Raw genomic sequence first — 8,051 nt, 5'->3', positions numbered from 1 at the left:
TCTAGGTGACCCTGCTCTGGCAGGGGGGTTGGACTAAATGATCTTTTGAGATTCCTTCCAACCCCTAAGATTCTGTGATTCTGTTGTAGAAGCCTCATCCCTGAAAAAAATTCAAGGTCAGGTTGGATGGGGCTCTGAGCAGCTTGATCTAGTTGAAGATGACACTGCTCTCTGCAGGGAGGCTGAACTAGATTACTTTAAAAGGCCCTTTCCAACCCAAACCATTCTGGGATTCTATGATTATGACTGCTTCAGGGGTGAAAACAGAGTGTGTTGAACCATATTTTTCATAGAACTCACTTCTCACTTAGGCACCAAAATAAGCCTGAGCCAAAAATGTAGCCTCATAGATTACCTGGGCACAAGTGTCACAAGAGGAGCTGCAAAGACTGAAGCGATTTTACAACTCAGACCTTTTCCCAGGGAAGTTGGTGTGGCAGCCACTACTTCTCAGGCTGTGTTCAAGCACCTCAACCACCACCCCAGGGCATGGGGCTTCCCAAGAGCCAAGCCATCTGCAGCAGCCAGGGAGGGTTCTCAAGGAGCACCTCGCAGTGGGTGCTGTTTGCCACACAAATGTGTTGACAGACATGAAAGGCAGGTAGGAATATATACTGGAGTATCTATAGATTTATGTGACTATTGTTCAGAAAATGTAAAAGTTTGAAAAATTAAAAAACAAATGCAGCTAATTTTTTACTAATTTTCTCCTTCAAAGGGATATTACTAGGAAGAAAGCTTACTTCTAGTTACATTTCAGTTAAGACATTTTAAATTTAGTTTTCTCTCAAGACACCTTGGGTTTTACACTGCTTTGGGTCATCTGAACATGGAGCTGCAAAAAGAAAGAATTTCTAATAAAAGAGTTCTCCACACGTGTTGCTAACAATGCCTTAATTTTACTTTCTTAGGCTTTAACATCAAAGCTGAAACTCTCCTGTACCCATGTTAGCAATGAGCAATATTCTAGCACTGTCCTTAGCACCTTATGTTAGATTTGGGTAAATATTTGTCATCTAATTCAGTGCTTTCACTTGATGACATGAAACATCTTAATCAGATTCTGCAAGTGTGTCTAGTTGCTTTGAATGAACCCCTGAAGAGAAGTGACCTTTCTATTTAAAAATAATGTTTAAGATGATGCACATGGAGATTTTATAGCGAAATGGAAAAGCTAGGTCTGAATCAGCCTTTCCAACAGATAATGCCAAGCGGATGAATGAAATTTTTTTTGTTCTTACTTGCCTTGCTGAGAATCTCAGAGGAGATACTGATACAGATCTCTGTGAGGCCAGTTCCTGAGGACTGTGCTTAAATATTTGGAAGCTATTATTTACTGCTTAATTATCTCCATGCAATGAAAAACATCCCTCAGCTTCAGTACACAGATGGCTTTTACAGCACGTCCACCACAACACCAAATTCAAGGCACAAAAGATGACATTTGTAGATGAGTGGGAGGAAGGTCTGCTGGGCTGATCCACACAGCAGACCTCTTAATTTGTGGTTTTTCTATCATCTATCCATGAGAGATGTTTGGCTGCTTCTCCTCCCTCTCTTTTAGGGGAAGGGAGCTAGATGGGCAACCACAAAAATGTGAGGAAGACTGAGAATGGTTAGGATGGTGTTAGGGACTTGAATAGAGAATCACAGAGATTAGCAGTGCGGTTCAGGAGGAACAAGAGTTGTGAACTGCTTACAGGACAGTTCACAACAGGTGATAGCTGGAAAGAAAGGTGGGGTAGGTCTGGAAAGCATCTTGAATGTAGAATAGAGAAGAGGAAATCCGTAATTTCTGAAGGGAAAATAAAAAATAGCATGGGGAAACCTAGCTGCTGAGGTGAGGTAAGGTGTTTTGGAGGGACAACTAATGAGACATAGTAATCACAGAATGTCTTTGTTTGGAAGAGACCTCCAAGGTCATCTAGTCCAACCTTAGACCTAACACTGCAAGCTCACCACTAAAGCATGTCCCTAAGCAGCAGGTCCACATGCTGTTTAAAAGCCTCCAGAGATGGTGACTCCACCACTGGCCTGGGCAAACTATTCCAACGTTTGACAACCCTTTGTGAGAAAGGAGAAAATGTATGATCTTCAAAGAGAAAATGAAGGATGAATTGGAAAGAGGAAGCAGTAAATACAGAATTTACAAATGCTGGCTCTAAAGAAATATGAATGAGTCAAGTAAAATAATTGTGTAGTGAAAGAACATATCCCAAAGGACAGCTAGTCCCTGGGTGAATGGAGAATTGATGGGTCGTCCTTTTTCAACCCAGGCATTTAGCACGACTCTACTGGCTGCTGGAAGCCACACTGGCACAAAGGTGGAAGAGATGGAGAGAGAAGAGGAAAGAGCCAGCCAGAGATGACAGTGCAAGAGGGGAACAGGGAGGTTAAGGCCAAAATTACTTGTGTGGTGGAGCTGGTCCTGGTGCAGGAGTGAAAAGAGGAGAGGGAACTGAAAGGGTAACTGTTCAGACAGAAAAATGAAGCAATGAACCTTTTTCCTGTTTATGATAAAAATAGCCCCAAGCAGATTTTCTTACTTATGAAAAATCTTCACATAAAAGGAGTCTAGGAGAAACAGCAATACCCACTCTACAGTAGCTACATTACATGTGCAAATAAAATATGTTGCTAAACATGTGGGTTTTTTTCCTATGTAAGGACTAAAATCAGATATCATTTACTCCCATGCACACACAACCAGTAACACTTTATGCTAGTAATGTTCCTGTCTATTGTACAAAAGCTAGAGAATTGAGTAACACGATGTTCTGTACCAGAACACTGAAGCATTTAGCCAGTGTATCAGTTTCCCAGAGTAGTTTTATGGTATTTCTATTTTTTAGATCTTCAATGAATGCTCAAAGTAGATCTGTTTTTCCATGCAAAGGAATGATTTAAGAGAAAATCTGGAATGCCTACTATGGCAAGCACATTGTTGCATTTTCTGAGGTCAATGGTAAACCTGTCTGCAATTTGGCTGTCCTAAGGCTCTCAGCATGGCTACTGGGAAAATTCTGATTCAAACTCCCAAGTTATTTAATCAATCTAGTTCCTATACATGTTCCTAGAATTAAAAAATCTCTCACTGGCTTCTGCAAAACTCATGTTGTAACCTTTCAGCTTACACAGACACTGTATTTTAAGAGCTGACATACATAACCTGCTCTGCTCACTACTATGAAATCAGGAGCTGTTTGCTACATGTATTTCAGTGAAAAAATATGCTGTTTTTTAGCACAGGTGCAGCTATTTGTAGTTGACTGGCTCTCAGACCGGTTTACATATTTACGTATTTGAATTAGCTGCATCCATACCACCACCAGATCTTTGGCTTTGTAGATTCAAAATGGTCCCCTAACCAGCAGGGACTGAAACAGCTGAAATGAAAGGGTGCATTTGATTCAATGCAGATCCATTTATTCCATTTGGATATTGAAGCGTATTGAGGTTTTTCCTGTGTTGTGAACTCCTATTCAGATAATTTTTATGGTATCGCACATCAGTCATGGACAGCTAGTTTTTTTGCTTTGTAAATACAGGGGAATAGATGTCTGGAAACTGTTGCTCTGAAACAAGTTACATTCAGAGAACTAGATGGATGTTACAGACCATTGTGAAGAAAGATGAGAAATCATATTTTAATGATTTCCAGCACTCCAAGTATCACTTGATTACAACAAAGGTCTTAAAAGATGCTCTAGGAAAGGTTGCTTGGTGGCTGTCTACAAGTCACTCAACACTAATAAAATACCAGACTCCAAAAGCAAACCAGGAGCAGTCTGGCAATGCAGAGAAGTGTGAGAATGGTATTACAAACCTGAAAACAGCATTTTTCATGACTGATTTTACTCTCCTTTATCTTTTCCAATTTGTCACCTCAATCTAAACCCAAAGTCGACTAGTATTTTGGAATAATCCTGAAGTATCATACAGGGATAGCATTTAGTATTAGTTACATACTTGTGGGGTTTTATATGCTATTAATGGCTTACAGTTGCACAGCCTGTCCCTTGAAGGAATCCCAGCTCACCTGCTTAAGTATTTGCACATAGTGTTTTCACCTTCTTTGATATACAGTCAGCTCTGAAGGAAAACACACTCTGAAATTATTAGAGTTAGAAATGAAAAAAAAATATTCCTTTGTTCCATTATGGGTAGTGGGAACATTTTGGGAGACAGAATGCATTTATCTGATCTCACACATTAGCCAGCTACTCATTAAAAAAGTAGGGATGGCTTTGCTTGGGAAAATGAGCATCTTGGCCACTTAGAAAGGTTTTATTCTTATTAAAATACAGCACTGTCTGTAAGAGTACCAGCAGCAAGCACTATTCATCCTAGGAAAAGCCACAAAGCTCTCATCTATTTAACTGTTAAAATTTAAAATGGGATCTAGATCATTAATAGCCTTTCCATACCCTCACTCATTGCTCAGGTAAGAAGCAGGGATACATGGCTGCTCAAAAATTGAGACCTGTGGAGGCTGAGAACAGCCCAACACTACAGAGAACATCATCTCTGCTGTGTTTGGTTTGGGGCCAGCCAAGGCTGCATCTGCAAATTTCCTATTTTCCACTTACATTTGCTTCACTAAAAATAACAAGTTGCCTCCTGTTGCACACAAGGTCTGTGAGAGCTGAGGTGCAGAGCGCTCCAGAGAAGCGTCCCGCACCGCTGCCCTGCCAGCCAGCATCGCCTCCCCACAGCCTCCTTCCTCTGCAAGCTCGTTGCTGGGCTGGGGCACCAGCTCAAGAGTCGGGCTGGAGAGCCTGCCACCAAGGCTGATCTCCTGCCATCCTCCTCCCACCTCAGTGTCCGCTTTCAGCATGGCCAGGAGGATGCCAGGAGGCCGGCAGCTTGGGAGCACCTGCACCGCAGCCGGGCTGAGCCGTAACCCCAGCACATTTAGGGGAAAGGTAAGGTGTTTCTTCACATCAGGCTTCTCTCAGGAATGAAGGCAATGGCGTGTTGGAACAATGTCGCTCCTAGATACAAACAAGTGAGGGCAGCTCAGCCAGCACAAATAAACAAATAGAAGCACAGAGGAAAGAAAAACTGCACCTTTTGGATTTGGTGCTGTTCTTTACCTGCACGTTTGACATTTAGATGCTATTACTGTGGATACTACAGTTGCTAATGTTAATCATGCTACTGATTAAATCCCAGTTACTGAGCCCATTTCTAATTCTTGGCTGATGCCACTTTATTGATAGGTTGAATACAATTTCATTTGCTTGCAGTTAAATAAATAATCACTGTCAATCCACATTTTCTTAGGGTGCTAAGCCCACAAAAAATGTGCACCAGGCAGAGTGGTGATGAATATAAGCCTCTGGGATCACACCATGTGTGAGCCTGTAATTCCAGGCTGTGAGTCATTCTGCGGACTATGTGGCAGGGCCTGCAGTGATCTTTTGCAAAAAATGGATTAATGGTTGCTGAAACTTCATCAGTGTGCTAGTCAATGTTTTGGGTGCTAGCATCTTGCTGATTGCATTCTTTGTTGAGGAACAGAAAAGAAAGAGGTAGCTTGCAGCTCGTTCGGCATGCAGATCTCCCACCCATGATACTGTATCTCTGAGGGGGAGAGATGGAGAGATTTATTTATACCGAGGAATTGCCACTGTTTAAACAAAGCACCCTCCGTCCCAGTGCTACTCATGTCAGGAGCTCTGCAAGCTTCTGAGCTTCTGTGGACAGCAGAGCTGCCAGTGGGTGTTCTGAAGGAATTTATTTCTGTTGCGCAAATAGTCTGTTGTGTCCCGTGCCCCAGGTTAGCATCCCTTGGGTGCCATATGGGACAAGACAACACGTTTGTTTCGTCCTGAAGGTTCTGTTCCTTTCACACTCTAACTGGAAATGGAGGTAAAGGGGTTGTATTGCCTTAATTCAGCTAAAATCCCTCTCTTGCCATCTGTAGGCCCATTTGAAGTACCATATGCAGGAATGAAAGAAGATAAATTATGTTCTAGAGAAGATGAAAGGAATTCTGCACAGCCTCGTTAAAAATGCATATCCTGGGAAATGTATCTCTAGAAATTAAATATTGTACTGATTTTATGCCAGTTGGGTGAAGAAGGAAGTGGCAGAACTATGGCAGTCACTCAAAACCAGGTTTCACCCCTTTCATATTATTGCTGACATTCTTTTAGAAACCTGTGTCTCCAAGGTCTTTTTTGCCTTGTGACTAAGATGCAGAAGCAACAACCAAGTTAAATGCTTGCATTTCTAACTTAAAGAAAAATGATACTGTGGTCAGTCAGAATCTACCAAGTTGTCTGGGACATCACATACGATTTGAGACAACTTCTTTTAACCTAACGAGTCTGCAAGATAGTTGTACTATTTGAGGTAAGTTCTTAGTCAGTGCTTATCATCTGAGGGCTTCACAGCAGAGCTTTATACAATGTGGCTAATATCAGGAATAAGTTGTTTTATCCCCTCTGAGACAAAACTTAATAATGTTTATACAGTTAAAGGAACTTAAAAAATGCAGCTACCATTTATAAAAATTTTTATAAAAGTCTGTATCTCAGGCAGTACAAATACATACAGATCTCAAAAAATGTCCATATGAAAACAAGCCCTAACTCCCTGCAGCCACAGAAAAGAAACTCCCAGCTTGCAACATGCATTTGAGAACAAATTTGGTGCAATTCTGATGTTTGTGCATCTTTGTGTTCACAAAATCTGCAATGCCACTTTTGCTGTGTTTTAAAAAGTATCCTAAAATAGTTTTTTAATTTTTTTTAATAAAAATTTATTCTTTAAATATATATACAAAGTCCTAAGCAATTGAAATATGAGTGGGTTTTTTTTCTGATTTCGTAACATATATTGCTTGTGCTGTGCCACACCAGCACTCAGATTATAAACTTACAAAACACAGTTGGCCAGAATCAGCTGGTCAGAGACTTCCCTCCTCACAGCTTCAGACTTTAATGCAATGGAACTGCACTGATGTAATATGCTTTAACAAAATGCTCATCATTGCTGCAGTATAAAGAAGGGATATAAATAATCCTTTTTTTTTCTGTTAATTTGAAGATAAGCAAGTTAATTTAAAGTACTGTAGTGCTTCCTGCTATATGTTCTGAAGTACAAGGGCAATACAAGTGTTGCTGTATTGCTGTGAAGGGTGTTTTACTTATTCAGAGAATAGAGGAAGAACTTGGGATTGTTTGTTAATCCAGAAACTTTGCAAAAATTATTTTAGTTTCATGAAAGAAAGCACAAAGGTCAATTCTGAGTCTTTCTGTAGGGGTAGGGGACACAGAGAAGAAGGTGCTCTAGGCTAAGTCAATCTTGTCAGGCTAGTTTAACAGGGCTAAAAAACCCTCCTAGTGTAAATAGCTGGGAACACTACAGCACATGTGGGCAGTACAGCTGTAAAGAGATTAGCCTGCATCTTACTGGACCCCCAGCCAACATACACCATTGTGCAATGCTTCTGCCACTGAGTCCTGCTGGCTTCCTCTGCATCTCGTACCTACAGCCATGGTATAGCTGAGGGAGTACCCGCTACAGGTCCTGTGGTACCACTGCCTCTTGCAGTGCTCTTTGCTCCAGCTCAAGCACAGATGGGAAGAGAGAGCACCTTGAATTCATCTATACATCAGAAAATCAGCACAAAATTTGTTTACTATCCAAATAAAACCATTATGAACAGTATTATTATTTCAGGTTTTTGGGGCCCATATAGCACAGTAGTCTGTCTGCAGCAGTGACCACTGACCCATACAGAAGAGGAGAAGCAAGACAAGCATAATTAATCTTTCCTGCAATTCCTCTTCCAGCCTCCAACCACTTTCAGCTCAGGGGACTCCTTGAGCCTGATGGAGTTTGCCCAGTGGTGGGTCTCTCTTCCAAGTACTTGCCCAGTCTTCCCTTGAGTGCCTGCAAAAACTTCTGCAACTAGGACACCCTTTTGCAAAGAGTTTCAAAGATCTAGTATTTGCTGCATTAATTTGTTCTGAAAATGGCTCCTGCAGCTTTGTCCAACAGCCGCTACCTCTTGCAACGGAAGAAGCAGGGAGGAGTTC

Source organism: Chaetura pelagica, unplaced genomic scaffold (genome assembly GCF_000747805.2).
Source record: "Chaetura pelagica isolate M959 unplaced genomic scaffold, ChaPel_1.0 scaffold189, whole genome shotgun sequence".
In the NCBI taxonomy this organism is placed as follows: Eukaryota; Metazoa; Chordata; class Aves; order Apodiformes; family Apodidae; genus Chaetura; species Chaetura pelagica.
This window is presented reverse-complemented; position numbering follows the sequence as displayed.